Source organism: Equus caballus, chromosome 5 (genome assembly GCF_041296265.1).
Source record: "Equus caballus isolate H_3958 breed thoroughbred chromosome 5, TB-T2T, whole genome shotgun sequence".
In the NCBI taxonomy this organism is placed as follows: Eukaryota; Metazoa; Chordata; class Mammalia; order Perissodactyla; family Equidae; genus Equus; species Equus caballus.
The window spans coordinates 48,190,685-48,209,373 of NC_091688.1; positions in this window are offsets into that span (position 1 = coordinate 48,190,685).

Below are 18,689 nucleotides of genomic sequence, written 5' to 3' on the forward strand. Positions count from 1 at the left end.
TGCTACATGGCCCTAGAGCTGAAAGGCACAACGAGCAGGCTTCTTTCAAAAGGGCGAGTTGGGCCACAAAGCATCTTGCTTCCAGCTCTTTATGAAGCTAAGAAACAACTCGCTCTGCACAGTGCTCTTACAGCCTACCGGGGACATCTCTTACAAAGGCCTGTGAAACGCAGTTTCCTTCCAGGCCTGATCTGGCTGAAGTAGAACTTCTGCTGTGGGTGTGCTAAATGGCCCTAGAGCTGAAAGGCACAACGTGCAGGCGTCTTTCCAAAGGGCGAGTTGGGCCCCAAAGTATCTTGCTTCCAGCTCTTTGGGAAGCTAAGAAACAACTCGCTCTGCACAGTGCTCTTACAGCCTACCGGGAACATCTCTTACAAAGGCCTGTGAAATGCAGTTTCTTTGCAGGCCTGATCTGGCTGATGTAGAACTTCTGCTCTGGCTGTGCTACACGGCCCTAGAGCTGAAAGGCACAACGTGCAGGCTTCTTTCCAAAGGGCGAGTTGGGCCCCAAAGCATCTTGCTTCCAGCTCTTTCGGAAGCTAAGAGACAACTCGCTCTGCACAGTGCTCTTACAGCCTACCGGGAACATCTCTTACAAAGCCCTGTGAAACGCAGTTTCTTTGCAGGCCTCTTCTGGCTGAAGTAGAACTTCTCCTCTGCTTGTGCTAGGTTGCCCTAGAGCTCAAATGCACAACGTGCAGGCTTCTTTCCAAAGGGCGAGTTGGGCCCCAAAGCATCTTGCTTCCAGCTCTTTGGGAAGCTAAGAAACAACTCGCTCTGCACAGTGCTCTTACAGCCTACCGGGAACATCTCTTCCAAAGGCCTGTGAAACGCAGTTTCTTTGCAGGCCTGATCTGGCTGAAGTAGAACTTCTCCTCTGCTTGTGCTAGGTTGCCCTAGAGCTCAAAGGCACAACGTGCAGGCTTCTTTCCAAAGGGCGAGTTGGGCCACAAAGCATCTTGCTTCCAGCTCTTTGGGAAGCTAAGAAACAACTCGCTCTGCACAGTGCTCTTACAGCCTAGCGGTAACATCGCTTACAAAGGCCTGTGAAACGCAGTTTCTTTGCAGGCCTGATCTGGCTGAAGTAGAACTTCTGCTCTGGGTGTGCTACATTGCCCCAGAGCAGAAAGGCACAACGTGCAGGCTTCTTTCCAAAGGGCGAGTTGGGCCCCAAAGCATCTTGCTTCCAGCTCTTTGGGAAGCTAAGAAACAACTCGCTCTGCACAGTGCTCTTACAGCCTACCGGGAACATCTCTTACAAAGCCCTGTGAAACGCAGTTTCTTTGGAGGCCTGATCTTGCTGAAGTAGCACTTCTGCTCTGGGTGTGCTACATTGCCCTAGAGCGGAAAGGCACAACGTGCAGGCTTCTTTCCCAAGGGCGAGTTGGGCCCCAAAGCATCTTTCTTCCAGCTCTTTGGGAAGCTAAGAAACAACTCGGTCTGCACAGTGCTCTTACAGCCTACCGGGAACATCTCTTACAAAGGCCTGTGAAACGCAGTTTCTTTGCAGGCCTGATCTGGCTGAATTAGAACTTCTGCTCTGGGTGTGCTACATTGCCCTAGAGCTGAAAGGCACAACGTGCAGGCTTCTTTCCAAAGGGCGAGTTGGGCCCCAAAGCATCTTGCTTCCAGCTCTTTGGGAAGCTAAGAAACAACTCGCTCTGCACAGTGCTCTTACAGCCTACCGGGAACATCTCTTACAAAGGCCTGTGAAATGCAGTGTCTTTGAGGGCCTGATCTGGCTGAAGTAGAACTTCTGCTCTGGCTGTGCTACATGGCCCTAGAGCTGAAAGGCACAACGTGCAGGCTTCTTTCAAAAGGGCGAGTTGGGCCCCAAAGCATCTTGCTTCCAGCTCTTTATGAAGCTAAGAAACAACTCGCTCTGCACAGTGCTCTTACAGCCTACCGGGAACATCTCTTACAAAGGCCTGTGAAACGCAGTTTCTTTGCAGGCCTGATCTGGTTGAAGTAGAACTTCTGCTCTGGGTGTGCTAAATGGCCCTAGAGCTGAAAGGCACAACGTGCAGGCTTTTTTCCAAAGGGCGTGTTGGGCCCCAAAGCATCTTGCTTCCAGCTCTTTGGGACGCTAAGAAACAACTCGCTCTGCACAGTGCTCTTACAGCCTACCGGGAACATCTCTTACAAAGGCCTGTGAAATGCAGTTTCTTTGCAGGCCTGATCTGGCTGAAGTAGAACTTCTGCTCTGGCTGTGCTACACGGCCCTAGAGATGAAAGGCACAACGTGCAGGCTTCTTTCCAAAGGGCGAGTTGGGCCCCAAAGCATCTTGCTTCCAGCTCTTTGGGAAGCTAAGAAACAACTCGCTCTGCACAGTGCTCTTACAGCCTACCGGGAACATCTCTTACAAAGGCCTGTGAAACGCAGTTTCTTTGCAGGCCTGTTCTGGCTGAAGTAGAACTTCTCCTCTGCTTGTGCTAGGTTGCCCTAGAGCTCAAATGCACAACGTGCAGGCTTCTTTCCAAAGGGCGAGTTGGGCCCCAAAGCATCTTGCTTCCAGCTCTTTGGGAAGCTAAGAAACAACTCGCTGTGCACAGTGCTCTTACAGCCTACCGGGAACATCTCTTACAAAGGCCTGTGAAACGCAGTTTCTTTGCAGGCCTTATCTGGCTGAAGTAGAACTTCTGGTCTGGGTGTGCTGCATTGCCCTAGAGCGGAAAGGCACAACGTGCAGGCTTCTTTCAAATGGGTGAGTTGGGCCACAAAGCATCTTGCTTCCAGCTTTTGGGAAGCTAAGAAACAACTCGCTCTGCACAGTGCTCTTACAGCCTACCGTGAACATCTCTTACAAAGGCCTGTGAAACGCAGTTTCTTTGCAGGCCTCATCAGGCTGAAGTAGATCTTCTGCTCTGGGTGTGCTACACGGCCCTAGAGATGAAAGGCACAACGTGAAGGCTTCTTTCCAAAGGGCGAGTCGGGCCCTAAAGCATCTTGCTTCCAGCTCTTTGGGAAGCTAAGAAACAACTCGCTCGGCACAGTAATCTTACAGCCTACCGGGAACATCTCTTACAAACGCCTGTGAAACGCAGTTTCTTTGCAGGCCTGATCTTGCTGAAGTAGAACTTCTGCTCTGCGTGTGCTACACTGCCCTAGAGCTGAAAGGCACAACGTGCAGGCTTCTTTCCAAAGGGCGAGTTGGGCCCCAAAGCATCTTGCTTCCAGCTCTTTGGGAAGCTAAGAAAAAACTCGCTCTGCACAGTGCTCTTACAGCCTACCGGGAACATCTCTTACAAAGCCCTGTGAAACGCAGTTTCTTTGCAGGCCTGTTCTGGCTGAAGTAGAACTTCTCCTCTGCTTGTGCTAGGTTGCCCTAGAGCTCAAAGGCACAACGTGCAGGCTTCTTTCCAAAGGGCGAGTTGGGCCCCAAAGCATCTTGCTTCCAGCTCTTTGGGAAGCTAAGAAACAACTCGCTCTGCACAGTGCTCTTACAGCCTACCGGGAACATCTCTTACAAAGGCCTGTGAAACGCAGTTTCTTTGCAGGACTGATCTGGCTGAAGTAGAACTTCTGCTCTGGGTGTGCTACATTGCCCTAGAGCTGAAAGGCACAACGTGCAGGCTTCTTTCCAAAGGGCGAGTTGGGCCCCAAAGCATCTTGCTTCCAGCTCTTTGGGAAGCTAAGAAACAACTCGCTCTGCACAGTGCTCTTACAGCCTACCGGGAGCATCTCTTACAAAGGCCTGTGAAACGCAGTTTCTTTGCAGGCCTGATCTGGCTGAAGTAGAACTTCTGCTCTGGGTGTGATACATGGCCCTAGAGCTGAAAGGCACAACGTGCAGGCTTCTTTCCAAAGGGCGAGTTGGGCCCCAAAGCATCTTGCTTCCAGCTCTTTGGGACGCTAAGAAACAACTCGCTCTGCACAGTGCTCTTACAGCCTACCGGGAACATCTCTTACAAAGGCCTGTGAAATGCAGTTTCTTTGCAGGCCTGATCTGGCTGAAGTAGAACTTCTGCTCTGGCTGTGCTACATGGCCCTAGAGCTGAAAGGCACAACGAGCAGGCTTCTTTCAAAAGGGCGAGTTGGGCCACAAAGCATCTTGCTTCCAGCTCTTTATGAAGCTAAGAAACAACTCGCTCTGCACAGTGCTCTTACAGCCTACCGGGGACATCTCTTACAAAGGCCTGTGAAACGCAGTTTCTTTGCAGGCCTGATCTGGTTGAAGTAGAACTTCTGCTCTGGGTGTGCTAAATGGCCCTAGAGCTGAAAGGCACAACGTGCAGGCTTATTTCCAAAGGGTGTGTTGGGCCCCAAAGCATCTTGCTTCCAGCTCTTTGGGACGCTAAGAAACAACTCGCTCTGCACAGTGCTCTTACAGCCTACCGGGAACATCTCTTACAAAGGCCTGTGAAATGCAGTTTCTTTGCAGGCCTAATCTGGCTGAAGTAGAACTTCTGCTCTGGGTGTGCTACACGGCCCTAGAGCTGAAAGGCACAACGTGCAGGCTTCTTTCCAAAGGGCGAGTTGGGCCCCAAAGCATCTTGCTTCCAGCTCTTTGGGAAGCTAAGAGACAACTCGCTCTGCACAGTGCTCTTACAGCCTACCGGGAACATCTCTTACAAAGCCCTGTGAAACGCAGTTTCTTTGCAGGCCTCTTCTGGCTGAAGTAGAACTTCTCCTCTGCTTGTGCTAGGTTGCCCTAGAGCTCAAATGCACAACGTGCAGGCTTCTTTCCAAAGGGCGAGTTGGGCCCCAAAGCATCTTGCTTCCAGCTCTTTGGGAAGCTAAGAAACAACTCGCTCTGCACAGTGCTCTTACAGCCTACCGGGAACATCTCTTACAAAGGCCTGTGAAACGCAGTTTCTTTGCAGGCCTGATCTGGCTGAAGTAGAACTTCTGCTCTCGGTGTGCTACATTGCCCTAGAGCTGAAAGGCACAACGTGCAGGCTTCTTTCCAAAGGGCGAGTTGGGGCCCAAAGCATCTTGCTTCCAGCTCTTTGGGAAGCTAAGAAACAACTCGCTCTGCACAGTGCTCTTACAGCCTACCGGGAAGATCTCTTACAAAGGCCTGTGAAATGCAGTTTCTTTGCAGGCCTGATCTGGCTGAAGTAGAACTTCTGCTCTGTGTGTGCTACATTGCCCTAGAGCTGAAAGGCACAACGTGCAGGCTTTTTTTCCAAAGGGCGTTTTGGGCCCCAAAGCATCTTGCTTCCAGCTCTTTGGGAAGCTAAGAAACAACTCGCTCTGCACAGTGCTCTTACAGCCTACCGGGAACATCTCTTACATGGCCTGTGAAATGCAGTTTCTTTGCAGGCCTGATGTGGCTGAAGTAGAACTTCTGCTCTGGCTGTGCTACATGGCCCTCGAGCTGAAAGGCACAACGTGCAGGCTTCTTTCAAAAGGGCGAGTTGGGCCACAAAGCATCTTACTTCCAGCTCTTTATGAAGCTAAGAAACAACACGCTCTGCACAGTGCTCTTACAGCCTACCGGGAACATCTCTTACAAAGGCCTGTGAAACGCAGTTTCTTTGCAGGCCTCATCAGGCTGAAGTAGAACTTCTGCTCTGGGTGTGCTACACGGCCCTAGAGCTGAAAGGCACAACGTGCAGGCTTCTTTCCAAAGGGCGAGTTGGGCCCTAAAGGATCTTGCTTCCAGCTCTTTGGGAAGCTAAGAAACAACTCGCTCTGCACAGTAATCTTACAGACTACCGGGAACATCTCTTACAAAGGCCTGTGAAACGCAGTTTCTTTGCAGGCCTGATCTGGCTGAAGTAGAACTTCTGCTCTGCGTGTGCTAGACAGCCCTAGAGCTTAAAGGCACAACGTGCAGGCTTCTTTCCAAAGGGCGAGTTGGGCCCCAAAGCATCTTGCTTCCAGCTCTTTGGGAAGCTAAGAAACAACTCGGTCTGCACAGTGCTCTTAGAGCCTAGTGGGAACATCTCTTCCAAAGGCCTGTGAAACGCAGTTTCTTTGCAGGCCTGATCTGGCTGAAGTAGAACTTCTCCTCTGCTTGTGCTAGGTTGCCCTAGAGCTCAAAGGCACAACGTGCAGGCTTCTTTACAAAGGGCGAGTTGGGCCACAAAGCATCTTGCTTCCAGCTCTTTGGGAAGCTAAGAAACAACTCGCTCTGCACAGTGCTCTTACAGCCTAGCGGTAACATCGCTTACAAAGGCCTGTGAAACGCAGTTTCTTTGCAGGCCTGATCTGGCTGAAGTAGAACTTCTGGTCTGGGTGTGCTACATTGCCCCAGAGCAGAAAGGCACAACGTGCAGGCTTCTTTCCAAAGGGCGAGTTGGGCCCCAAAGCATCTTGCTTCCAGCTCTTTGGGAAGCTAAGAAACAACTCGCTCTGCACAGTGCTCTTACAGCCTACCGGGAACATCTCTTACAAAGCCCTGTGAAACGCAGTTTCTTTGGAGGCCTGATCTTGCTGAAGTAGCACTTCTGCTCTGGGTGTGCTACATTGCCCTAGAGCGGAAAGGCACAACGTGCAGGCTTCTTTCCCAAGGGCGAGTTGGGCCCCAAAGCATCTTTCTTCCAGCTCTTTGGGAAGCTAAGAAACAACTCGGTCTGCACAGTGCTCTTACAGCCTACCAGAACATCACTTACAAAGGCCTGTGAAAAGCAGTTTCCTTGCAGGCCTGATCTGGCTGAAGTAGAACTTCTGCTCTGCGTGTGCTACATTGCCCTAGGGCTGAAAGGCACAACGTGCAGGCTTCTTTCCAAAGGGCGAGTTGTGCCCCAAAGCATCTTGCTTCCAGCTCTTTGGGAAGCTAAGAAACAACTCGCTCTGCACAGTGCTCTTACAGCCTACCGGGAACATCTCTTACAAAGGCCTGTGAAACGCAGTTTCTTTGCAGGCCTGATCTGGCTGAAGTAGAACTTCTGCTCTGGTTGTGCTACATGGCCCTAGAGTTGAAAGGCACAACGTGAAGGCTTTTTTCCAAAGGGCGTGTTGGGCCCCAAAGCATCTTGCTTCCAGCTCTTTGGGACGCTAAGAAACAACTCGCTCTGCACAGTGCTCTTACAGCCTACCGGGAACATCTCTTACAAAGGCCTGTGAAATGCAGTTTCTTTGCAGGCCTGATCTGGCTGAAGTAGAACTTCTGCTCTCGCTGTGCTACACGGCCCTAGAGCTGAAAGGCACAACGTGCAGGCTTCTTTCCAAAGGGCGAGTTGGGCCCCAAAGCATCTTGCTTCCAGCTCTTTGGGATGCTAAGAAACATCTCGCTCTGCACAGTGCTCTTACTGCCTACCGGGAACATCTCTTACAAAGCCCTGTGAAATGCAGTTTCTTTGCAGGCCTGATCTGGCTGAAGTAGAACTTCTGCTCTGGGTGTGCTACATTGCCCTAGAGCGGAAAGGCACAACGTGCAGGCTTCTTTCAAAAGGGCGAGTTGGGCCACAAAGCATCTTGCTTCCAGCTCTTTGTGAAGATAAGAAACAACTCGCTCTGCAGAGTTCTCTTACAGCCTACCGTGAACATCTCTTACAAAGGCCTGTGAAACGCAGTTACTTTGCAGGCCTCATCAGGCTGAAGTAGAACTTCTGCTCTGGGTGTGCTACACGGCCCTAGAGCTGAAAGGCACAACGTGCAGGCTTATTTCCAAAGGGCGAGTTGGGCCCTAAAGCATCTTGATTCCAGCTCTTTGGGAAGCTAAGAAACAACTCGCTCTGCACAGTAATCTTACAGCCTACCGGGAACATCTCTTACAAAGGCCTGTGAAACGCAGTTTCTTTGCAGGCCTGATCTGGCTGAAGTAGAACTTCTGCTCTGCGTGTGCTACACTGCCCTAGAGCTGAAAGGCACAACGTGCAGGCTTCTTTCCAAAGGGCGAGTTGGGCCCCAAAGCATCTTGCTTCCAGCTCTTTGGGAAGCTAAGAAACAACTCGCTCTGCACAGTGCTCTTACAGCCTACCGGGAACATCTCTTACAAAGCCCTGTGAAACGCAGTTTCTTTGCAGGCCACTTCTGGCTGAAGTAGAACTTCTCCTCTGCTTGTGCTAGGTTGCCCTAGAGCTGAAAGGCACAACGTGCAGGCTTCTTTCCAAAGGGCGAGTTGGGCCCCAAAGCATCTTGCTTCCAGCTCTTTGGGAAGCTAAGAAACAACTCGCTCTGCACAGTGCTCTTACAGCCTACCGGGAACATCTCTTACAAAGGCCTGTGAAATGCAGTTTCTTTGCAGGCCTGATCTGGCTGAAGTAGAACTTCTGCTCTCGCTGTGCTACACGGCCCTAGAGCTGAAAGTCACAACGTGCAGGCTTCTTTCCAAAGGGCGAGTTGGGCCCCAAAGCATCTTGCTTCCAGCTCTTTGGGACGCTAAGAAACAACTCGCTCTGCACAGTGCTCTTACAGCCTACCAGGAACATCTCTTACATGGCCTGTGAAATGCAGTTTCTTTGCAGGCCTGATCTGGCTGAAGTAGAACTTCTGCTCTGGCTGTGCTACATGGCCCTAGAGCTGAAAGGCACAACGTGCAGGCTTCTTTCCAAAGGGCGAGTTGGGCCACAAAGCATCTTGCTTCCAGCTCTTTATGAAGCTAAGAAACAACTCGCTCTGCACAGTGCTCTTACAGCCTACCAGGAACATCTCTTACAAAGGCCTGTGAAACGCTGTTTCTTTGCAGGCCTCATCAGGCTGAAGTAGAACTTCTGCTCTGGGTGTGCTACACGGCCCTAGAGCTGAAAGGCACAACGTGCAGGCTTCTTTCCAAAGGGCGAGTTGGGCCCTAAAGCATCTTGCTTCCAGCTCTTTGGGAAGCTAAGAAACAACTCGCTCTGCACAGTAATCTTACAGCCTACCGGGAACATCTCTTCCAAAGGCCTGGGAAACGCAGTTTCTTTGCAGGCCTGTTCTGGCTGAAGTAGAACTTCTCCTCTGCTTGTGCTAGGTTGCCCTAGAGCTCAAAGGCACAACGTGCAGGATTCTTTCCAAAGGGCGAATTGGGCCACAAAGCATCTTGCTTCCATCTCTTTGGGAAGCTAAGAGACAACTCGCTCTGCACAGTGCTCTTACAGCCTAGTGGTAACGTCGCTTACAAAGGCCTGTGAAACGCAGTTTCTTTGCAGGCCTGATCTGGCTGAAGTAGAACTTCTGCTCTGGGTGTGCTACATTGCCTAAGAGCAGAAAGGCACAACGTGCAGGCTTCTTTCCAAAGGGCGAGTTGGGCCCCAAAGCATCTTGCTTCCAGATCTTTGGGAAGCTAAGAAACAACTCGCTCTGCACAGTGCTCTTACAGCCTACCGGGAACATCTCTTACAAAGCCCTGTGAAACGCAGTTTCTTTGGAGGCCTGATCTGGCTGAAGTAGATCTTCTGCTCTGGGTGTGCTACATTGCCCTAGAGCTGAAAGGCACGACGTGCAGGCTTCTTTCCAAAGGGCGAGTTGGGCCCCAAAGCATCTTGCTTTCAGCTCTTTGGGAAGCTAAGCAACAACTCGGTCTGCACAGTGCTCTTATAGCCTACCGGAACATCACTTACAAAGGCCTGTGAAAAGCAGTTTCCTTGCAGGCCTGATCTGGCTGAAGTAGAACTTCTGCTCTGCGTGTGCTACATTGCCCTAGGGCTGAAAGGCACAACGTGCAGGCTTCTTTCCAAAGGGCGAGTTGGGCCCAAAGCATCTTGCTTCCAGCTCTTTGGGAAGCTGAGAAACAACTCGCTCTGCACAGTGCTCTTACAGCCTACCGGGAACATCGCTTACAAAGGCCTGTGAAACGCAGTTTCTTTGCAGGCCTGATCTGGCTGAAGTAGAACTTCTGCTCTGGGTGTGCTACATTGACCTAGAGCGGAAAGGCACAACGTGCAGGCTTCTTTCAAAAGGGCGAGTTGGGCCACAAAGCATCTTGCTTCCAGCTCTTTATGAAGCTAAGAAACAACTCGCTCTGCACAGTGCTCTTACAGCCTACCGGGAACATCTCTTACAAAGGCCTGTGAAATGCAGTTTCTTTGCAGGCCTGATCTGGCTGAAGTAGAACTTCTGCTCTGGGTGTGCGACACGGCCCTAGAGCTGAAAGGCACAACGTGCAGCCTTCTTTCCAAAGGGAGAGTTGGGCCCTAAAGCATCTTGCTTCCAGCTCTTTGGGAAGCTAAGAAACAACTCGCTCTGCACAGTAATCTTACAGCCTACCGCGAACATCTCTTACAAAGGCCTGTGAAACGCAGTTTATTTGCAGGCCTGATCTTGCTGAAGTAGAACTTCTGCTCTGCGTGTGCTACACTGCCCTAGAGCTGAAAGGCACAACGTGCAGGCTTCTTTCCAAAGGGCGAGTTGGGCCCGAAAGCATCTTGCTTCCAGCTCTTTGGGAAGCTAAGAAACAACTCGCTCTGCACAGTGCTCTTACAGCCTACCGGGAACATCTCTTACAAAGGCCTGTGAAACGCAGTTTCTTTGCAGGCCTGATCTGGCTGAAGTAGAACTTCTGCTCTGGCTGTGCTACTTGGCCCTAGAGCTGAAAGGCACAACGTGCAGGCTTCTTTCAAAAGGGCGAGTTGGGCCACAAAGCATCTTGCTTCCAGCTCTTTATGAAGCTAAGAAACAACTCGCTCTGCACAGTGCTCTTACAGCCTACCGGGAACATCTCTTACAAAGGCCTGTGAAACGCAGTTTCTTTGCAGGCCTGATCTGGCTGAAGTAGAACTTCTGCTCTGGGTTTGCTACATGGCCCTAGAGTTGAAAGTCACAACGTGAAGGCTTTTTTCCAAAGGGCGTGTTGGGCCCCAAAACATCTTGCTTCCAGCTCTTTGGGACGCTAAGAAACAACTCGCTCTGCACAGTGCTCTTATAGCCTACCGGGAACATCTCTTACAAAGGCCTGTGAAATGCAGTTTCTTTGCAGGCCTGATCTGGCTGAAGTAGAACTTCTGCTCTCGCTGTGCTACACGGCCCTAGAGCTGAAAGGCACAACGTGCAGGCTTCTTTCCAAAGGGCGAGTTGGGCCCCAAAGCATCTTGCTTCCAGCTCTTTGGGAAGCTAAGAAACAACTCGCTCTGCACAGTGCTCTTACAGCCTACTGGGAACATCTCTTACAAAGCCCTGTGAAACGCAGTTTCTTTGCAGGCCTGTTCTGGCTGAAGTAGAACTTCTCCTCTGCTTGTGCTAGGTTGCCCTAGAGCTGAAAGGCACAACGTGCAGGCTTCTTTCCAAAGGGCGAGTTGGGCCCCAAAGCATCTTGCTTCCAGCTCTTTGGGAAGCTAAGAAACAACTCGCTCTGCACAGTGCTCTTACAGCCTACCGGGTACATCTCTTACAAAGCCCTGTGAAACGCAGTTTCTTTAGAGGCCTGATCTGGCTGAAGTAGATCTTCTGCTCTGGGTGTGCTACATGGCCCTAGAGCTGAAAGGCACGACGTGCAGGCTTCTTTCCAAAGGGCGAGTTGGGCCCCAAACCATCTTGCTTCCAGCTCTTTGGGAAGCTAAGAAACAACTCGCTCTGCACAGTGCTCTTACAGCCTACCGGGAACATCTCTTACAAAGGCCTGTGAAACGCAGTTTCTTTGCAGGCCTCATCAGGCTGAAGTAGAACTTCTGCTCTGGGTGTGCTACACGGCCCTAGAGCTGAAAGGCACAACGTGCAGGCTTCTTTCCAAAGGGAGAGTTGGGCCCTAAAGCATCTTGCTTCCTGCTCTTTGGGAAGCTAAGAAACAACTCGCTCTGCACAGTAATCTTACAGCCTACCGGGAACATCTCTTACAAAGGCCTGTGAAACGCAGTTTCTTTGCAGGCCTGATCTTGCTGAAGTAGAACTTCTGCTCTGCGTGTGCGACACTGCCCTAGAGCTGAAAGGCACAACGTGCAGGCTTCTTTCCAAAGGGCGAGTTGGGCCCCAAAGCATCTTGCTTCCAGCTCTTTGGGAAGCTAAGAAACAACTCGCTCTCCACAGTGCTCTTACAGCCTACAGGGAACATCTCTTACAAAGCCCTGTGAAACGCAGTTTCTTTGCAGGCCTGTTCTGGCTGAAGTAGAACTTCTGCTCTGCTTGTGCTAGGTTGCCCTAGAGCTCAAAGGCACAACGTGCAGGCTTCTTTCCAAAGGGCGAGTTGGGCCCCAAAGCATATTGCTTCCAGCTCTTTGGGAAGCTAAGAAACAACTCGCTCTGCACAGTGCTCTTACAGCCTACCGGGAACATCTCTTACAAAGGCCTGTGAAACGCAGTTTCTTTGCAAGCCTCATCTGGCTGAAGTAGAACTTCTGCTCTGGGTGTGCTACATTGCCCTAGAGCTGAAGGGCACAACGTGCAGGCTTCTTTCCAAAGGGCGAGTTGGGCCCCAAAGCATCTTGCTTCCAGCTCTTTGGGAAGCTAAGAAACAACTCGCTCTGCACAGTGCTCTTACAGCCTACCGGGGACATCTCTTACAAAGGCCTGTGAAATGCAGTTTCTTTGCAGGCCTGATCTGGCTGAAGTAGAACTTCTGCTCTGGCTGTGCTACATGGCCCTAGAGCTGAAAGGCACAACGTGCAGGCTTCTTTCAAAAGGGCGAGTTGGGCCACTAAGCATCTTGCTTCCAGCTCTTTATGAAGCTAAGAAACAACTCGCTCTGCACAGTGCTCTTACAGCCTACCGGGAACATCTCTAACAAAGGCCTGTGAAACGCAGTTTCTTTGCAGGCCTGATCTGGCTGAAGTAGAACTTCTGCTCTGCGTGTGCAACACTGCCCTAGAGCTGAAAGGCACAACGTGCAGGCTTCTTTCCAAAGGGCGAGTTGGGCCCCAAAGCATCTTGCTTCCAGCTCTTTGGGAAGCTAAGAAACAACTCGCTCTGCACAGTGCTCTTACAGCCTACCGGGAACATCTCTTACAAAGCCCTGTGAAACGCAGTTTCTTTGCAGGCCTCTTCTGGCTGAAGTAGAACTTCTCCTCTGCTTGTGCTAGGTTGCCCTAGAGCTGAAAGGCACAACGTGCAGGCTTCTTTCCAAAGGGCGAGTTGGGCCCCAAAGCATCTTGCTTCCAGCTCTTTGGGAAGCTAAGAAACAACTCGCTGTGCACAGTGCTCTTACAGCCTACCGGGAACATCTCTTACAAAGGCCTGTGAAACGCAGTTTCTTTGCAGGCCTGATCTGGCTGAAGTAGAGCTTCTGCTCTGGGTGTGCTACATTGCCCTAGAGCAGAAAGGCACAACGTGCAGGCTTCTTTCCAAAGGGCGAGTTGGGCCCCAAAGCATCTTGCTTCCAGCTCTTTGGGAAGCTAAGAAACAACTCGCTCTGCACAGAGCTCTTACAGACTACCGGGAAGATCTCTTACAAAGGCCTGTGAAATGCAGTTTCTTTGCAGGCCTGATCTGGCTGAAGTAGAACTTCTGCTCTGGGTGTGCTACATGGCCCTAGAGCTGAAAGGCACAACGTGCAGTCTTTTTTCCAAAGGGCGAGTTGGGCCCCAAAGCATCTTGCTTCCAGCTCTTTGGGAAGCTAAGAAACAACTCGCTCTGCACAGTGCTCTTACAGACTACCGGGAAGATCTCTTACAAAGGCCTGTGAAATGCAGTTTCTTTGCAGGCCTGATCTGGCTGAAGTAGAACTTCTGCTCTGGGTGTGGTACATGGCCCTAGAGCTGAAAGGCACAACGTGCAGTCTTTTTTCCAAAGGGCGTGTTGGGCCCCAAAGCATCTTGCTTCCAGCTCTTTGGGACGCTAAGAAACAACTCGCTCTGCACAGTGCTCTTACAGCCTACCGGGAACATCTCTTACATGGCCTGTGAAATGCAGATTCTTTGCAGGCCTGATCTGGCTGAAGTAGAACTTCTGCTCTGGCTGTGCTACATGGCCCTAGAGCTGAAAGGCACAACGTGCAGGCTTCTTTCCAAAGGGCGAGTTGGGCCACAAAGCATCTTGCTTCCAGCTCTTTATGAAGCTAAGAAACAACTCGCTCTGCACAGTGCTCTTACAGCCTACCGGGAACATCTCTTACAAAGGCCTGTGAAACGCAGTTTCTTTGCAGGCCTCATCAGGCTGAAGTAGAACTTCTGCTCTGGGTGTGCTCCACGGCCCTAGAGCTGAAAGGCACAATGTGCAGGCTTCTTTCCAAAGGGCGAGTTGGGCCCTAAAGCATCTTGCTTCCAGCTCTTTGGGAAGCTAAGAAACAACTCGCTCTGCACAGTAATCTTACAGCCTACCGCGAACATCTCTTCCAAAGGCCTGTGAAACGCAGTTTCTTTGCAGGCCTGTTCTGGCTGAAGTAGAACTTCTCCTCTGCTTGTGCTAGGTTGCCCTAGAGCTCAAAGGCACAACGTGCAGGATTCTTTCCAAAGGGCGAATTGGGCCACAAAGCATCTTGCTTCCATCTCTTTGGGAAGCTAAGAAACAACTCGCTCTGCACAGTGCTCTTACAGCCTAGTGGTAACATCGCTTACAAAGGCCTGTGAAACGCAGTTTCTTTGCAGGCCTGATCTGGCTGAAGTAGAACTCCTGCTCTGGGTGTGCTACATTGCCCCAGAGCAGAAAGGCACAACGTGCAGGCTTCTTTCCAAAGGGCGAGTTGGGCCCCAAAGCATCTTGCTTCCAGCTCTTTGGGAAGCTAAGAAACAACTCGCTCTGCACAGTGCTCTTACAGCCTACCGGGAACATCTCTTACAAAGCCCTGTGAAACGCAGTTTCTTTGCAGGCCTCTTCTGGCTGAAGTAGAACTTCTCCTCTGATTGTGCTAGGTTGCCCTAGAGCTGAAAGGCACAACGTGCAGGCTTCTTTCCAAAGGGCGAGTTGGGCCCCAAAGCATCTTGCTTCCAGCTCTTTGGGACGCTAAGAAACAACTCGCTCTGCACAGTGCTCTTACAGCCTACCGGGAACATCTCTTACAAAGGCCTGTGAAACGCAGTTTCTTTGCAGGCCTGATCTGGCTGAAGTAGAGCTTCTGCTCTGGGTGTGCTACATTGCCCTAGAGCTGAAAGGCACAACGTGCAGGCTTCTTTCCAAAGGGCGAGTTGGGCCCCAAAGCATCTTGCTTCCAGCTCTTTGGGAAGCTAAGAAAGAACTCGCTCTGCACAGTGCTCTTACAGACTACCGGGAAGATCTCTTACAAAGGCCTGTGAAATTCAGTTTCTTTGCAGGCCTGATCTGGCTGAAGTAGAACTTCTGCTCTGGGTGTGCTACATGGCCCTAGAGCTGAAAGGCACAACGTGCAGTCTTTTTTCCAAAGGGCGAGTTGGGCCCCAAAGCATCTTGCTTCCAGCTCTTTGGGAAGCTAAGAAACAACTCGCTCTGCACAGTGCTCTTACAGACTACCGGGAAGATCTCTTACAAAGGCCTGTGAAATGCAGTTTCTTTGCAGGCCTGATCTGGCTGAAGTAGAACTTCTGCTCTGGGTGTGGTACATGGCCCTAGAGCTGAAAGGCACAACGTGCAGTCTTTTTTCCAAAGGGCGTGTTGGGCCCCAAAGCATCTTGCTTCCAGCTCTTTGGGACGCTAAGAAACAACTCGCTCTGCACAGTGCTCTTACAGCCTACCGGGAACATCTCTTACATGGCCTGTGAAATGCAGTTTCTTTGCAGGCCTGATCTGGCTGAAGTAGAACTTCTGCTCTGGCTGTGCTACATGGCCCTAGAGCTGAAAGGCACAACGTGCAGGCTTCTTTCCAAAGGGCGAGTTGGGCCACAAAGCATCATGCTTCCAGCTCTTTATGAAGCTAAGAAACAACTCGCTCTGCACAGTGCTCTTACAGCCTACCGGGAACATCTCTTACAAAGGCCTGTGAAACGCAGTTTCTTTGCAGGCCTCATCAGGCTGAAGTAGAACTTCTGCTCTGGGTGTGCTACACGGCCCTAGAGCTGAAAGGCACAACGTGCAGGCTTCTTTCCAAAGGGCGAGTTGGGCCCTAAAGCATCTTGCTTCCAGCTCTTTGGGAAGCTAAGAAACAACTCGCTCTGCACAGTAATCTTACAGCCTACCGCGAACATCTCTTCCAAAGGCCTGTGAAACGCAGTTTCTTTGCAGGCCTGTTCTGGCTGAAGTAGAACTTCTCCTCTGCTTGTGCTAGGTTGCCCTAGAGCTCAAAGGCGCAACGTGCAGGATTCTTTCCAAAGGGCGAATTGGGCCACAAAGCATCTTGCTTCCATCTCTTTGGGAAGCTAAGAAACAACTCGCTCTGCACAGTGCTCTTACAGCCTAGCGGTAACATCGCTTACAAAGGCCTGTGAAACGCAGTTTCTTTGCAGGCCTGATCTGGCTGAAGTAGAACTCCTGCTCTGGGTGTGCTACATTGCCCCAGAGCAGAAAGGCACAACGTGCAGGCTTCTTTCCAAAGGGCGAGTTGGGCCCCAAAGCATCTTGCTTCCAGCTCTTTGGGAAGCTAAGAAACAACTCGCTCTGCACAGTGCTCTTACAGCCTACCGGGAACATCTCTTACAAAGCCCTGTGAAACACAGTTTCTTTGGAGGCCTGATCTGGCTGAAGTAGATCTTCTGCTCTGGGTGTGCTACATTGCCCTAGAGCTGAAAGGCACGACGTGCAGGCTTCTTTCCAAAGGGCGAGTTGGGCCCCAAAGCATCTTGCTTCCAGCTCTTTGGGAAGCTAAGAAACAACTCGGTCTGCACAGTGCTCTTATAGCCTACCGGAACATCACTTACAAAGGCCTGTGAAAAGCAGTTTCCTTGCAGGCCTGATCTGGCTGAAGTAGAACTTCTGCTCTGCGTGTGCTACATTGCCCTAGGGCTGAAAGGCACAACGTGCAGGCTTCTTTCCAAAGGGCGAGTTGGGCCACAAAGCATCTTGCTTCCAGCTCTTTGGGAAGCTAAGAAACAACTCGCTCTGCACAGTGCTCTTACAGCCTACCGGGAACATCGCTTACAAAGGCCTGTGAAACGCAGTTTCTTTGCAGGCCTGATCTGGCTGAAGTAGAACTTCTGCTCTGGGTGTGCTACATTGCCCTAGAGCGGAAAGGCACAACGTGCAGGCTTCTTTCAAAAGGGCGAGTTGGGCCACAAAGCATCTTGCTTCCAGCTCTTTGGGAAGCTAAGAAACAACTCGCTCTGCACAGTGCTCTTACAGCCTACCGTGAACATCTCTTACAAAGGCCTGTGAAATGCAGTTTCTTTGCAGGCCTCATCAGGCTGAAGTAGAACTTCTGCTCTGGGTGTGCTACACGGCCCTAGAGCTGAAAGGCACAACGTGCAGCCTTCTTTCCAAAGGGAGAGTTGGGCCCTAAAGCATCTTGCTTCCTGCTCTTTGGGAAGCTAAGAAACAACTCGCTCTGCACAGTAATCTTACAGCCTACCGGGAACATCTCTTACAAAGGCCTGTGAAACGCAGTTTATTTGCAGGCCTGATCTGGCTGAAGTAGAACTTCTGCTCTGCGTGTGCTACACTGCCCTAGAGCTGAAAGGCACAACGTGCAGGCTTCTTTCCAAAGGGCGAGTTGGGCCCCAAAGCATCTTGCTTCCAGCTCTTTGGGAAGATAAGAAACAACTCGCTCTGCACAGTGCTCTTACAGCCTACCGGGGACATCTCTTACAAAGGCCTGTGAAACGCAGTTTCTTTGCAGGCCTGATCTGGCTGAAGTTGAACTTCTGCTCTGGCTGTGCTACATGGCCCTAGAGCTGAAAGGCACAACGTGCAGGCTTCTTTCAAAAGGGCGAGTTGGGCCACAAAGCATCTTGCTTCCAGCTCTTTATGAAGCTAAGAAACAACTCGCTCTGCACAGTGCTCTTACAGCCTACCGGGAACATCTCTTACAAAGGCCTGTGAAACGCAGTTTCTTTGCAGGCCTGATCTGGCTGAAGTAGAACTTCTGCTCTGGGTGTGCTACATTGCCCTAGAGCGGAAAGGCACAACGTGCAGGCTTCTTTCAAAAGGGCGAGTTGGGCCACAAAGCATCTTGCTTCCAGCTCTTTGGGAAGATAAGAAACAACTCGCTCTGCAGAGTGCTCTTACAGCCTACCGTGAACATCTCTTACAAAGGCCTGTGAAACGCAGTTTCTTTGCAGGCCTCATGAGGCTGAAGTAGAACTTCTGCTCTGGGTGTGCTACACGGCCCTAGAGCTGAAAGGCACAACGTGCAGGCTTATTTCCAAAGGGCGAGTTGGGTCCTAAAGCATCTTGATTCCAGCTCTTTGGGAAGCTAAGAAACAACTCGCTCTGCACAGTAATCTTACAGCCTACCGGGAACATCTCTTACAAAGGCCTGTGAAACGCAGTTTCTTTGCAGGCCTGATCTGGCTGAAGTAGAACTTCTGCTCTGCGTGTGCTACACTGCCCTAGAGCTGAAAGGCACAACGTGCAGTCTTCTTTCCAAAGGGCGAGTTGGGCCCCAAAGCATCTTTCTTCCAGCTCTTTGGGAAGCTAAGAAACAACTCGCTCTGCACAGTGCTCTTACAGCCTACCGGGAACATCTCTTACAAAGCCCTGTGAAACGCAGTTTCTTTGCAGGCCTGTTCTGGCTGAAGTAGAACTTCTCCTCTGCTTGTGCTAGGTTGCCCTAGAGCTGAAAGGCACAACGTGCAGGCTTCTTTCCAAAGGGCGAGTTGGGCCCCAAAGCATCTTGCTTCCAGCTCTTTGGGAAGCTAAGAAACAACTCGCTCTGCACAGTGCTCTTACAGCCTACCGGGAACATCTCTTACAAAGGCCTGTGAAACGCAGTTTCTTTGCAGGCCTGATCTGGCTGAAGTAGAACTTCTGCTCTGGGTGTGCTACATTGCCCTAGAGCTGAAAGGCACAACGTGCAGGCTTCTTTCCAAAGGGCGAGTTGGGCCCCAAAGCATCTTGCTTCCAGCTCTTTGGGAAGCTAAGAAACAACTCGCTCTGCACAGTGCTCTTACAG